The sequence below is a fragment of the Penaeus monodon genome, chromosome 24 (assembly GCF_015228065.2).
Source record: "Penaeus monodon isolate SGIC_2016 chromosome 24, NSTDA_Pmon_1, whole genome shotgun sequence".
NCBI classification, from domain to species: domain Eukaryota; kingdom Metazoa; phylum Arthropoda; class Malacostraca; order Decapoda; family Penaeidae; genus Penaeus; species Penaeus monodon.
Window position 1 is genome coordinate 6056881 of NC_051409.1, and position 954 is coordinate 6057834.

The window sequence follows — 954 nt, forward strand, 5'->3', positions numbered from 1 at the left end:
CTAGTTTTTCAATTGCAAGATCATTATTGCTGTTACTCTGACGTATCCATTAATTGCATATATTACTGTGATGATGTGATGAAGATTGCAGTTGTTATTAATAGAATTATTTCGGTCTAATGATACTGTCTAGTTCATTTGTAATACTTTTAATCAAGAATATCTGTTCTAACAATGCTTTGAAAATCTTCTTGTTTTCATTGTTTGGAAATATGTGGAATATGTTTGGAATATGTTTGGATATATCCCAATATGGTTTTAACAAAGTTTTTTTTTGTTTGACAAAGTTTCGAAAAGTTTTAACTCTGTTTCAACAAATTCCGTCTTTTAGCAGAATCTTCAAAATGTTTTACAAATCTTTAAAAATTCTGTTGTTATAGTAAGGCTTTGTTTAATAATTCGCAAAGTGTTAACAAAATCTTAGATCCTCACTGTTTTAACAGAACCCTCACTCTGTTTTAACAATACTTTAAAAATCCTTGTTATTTTAACCGAATCCTCACTCTGTCTTAACAATATCTGAAATATCTTTGTTGATTTAGCCTTGAAAATCCTCGATCCTTTTTTCATTGTGCTTTGAAAATCCAGACTGCTCTCCTCATCCAATTTCTCAACAACTCTAGTATTTCATCTTCGCAAATTTAAAACACGAAACCTATTACAAGTTAACTGCAACCTACACCCTTTGCAACCTATCCTGACATTAACGTACAGGTTCCAAGAAACAATTCCAGTCCCTTGCTAAAACATACGTAATATTCTCTGCCACTGTCATAGTATCATTAGGATGCCTGTTATGTCACTATAAGGTTCCGAACGTTATGCAAATACAATGTGTTGTCAAGGGTACTTATTTTCCCCTATCCATATAAAGGATGATCTAGTGGAGAGGGAAATACCAAAGAAAATAATAAGATTCCATTTTGTAGAGTACATCAACAAAAAGGCGATAGA

General features: G+C 31.9%; 1 long non-coding RNA gene across 1 annotated transcript in view; it reads left to right on the top strand.

Annotated features, from left to right (window-relative positions):
- LOC119588983 overlaps positions 1-954 on the top strand; it is a 67398-nt gene that overhangs the window by 62979 nt on the left and 3465 nt on the right. The gene's annotated exons all lie outside the window — the stretch shown is intronic.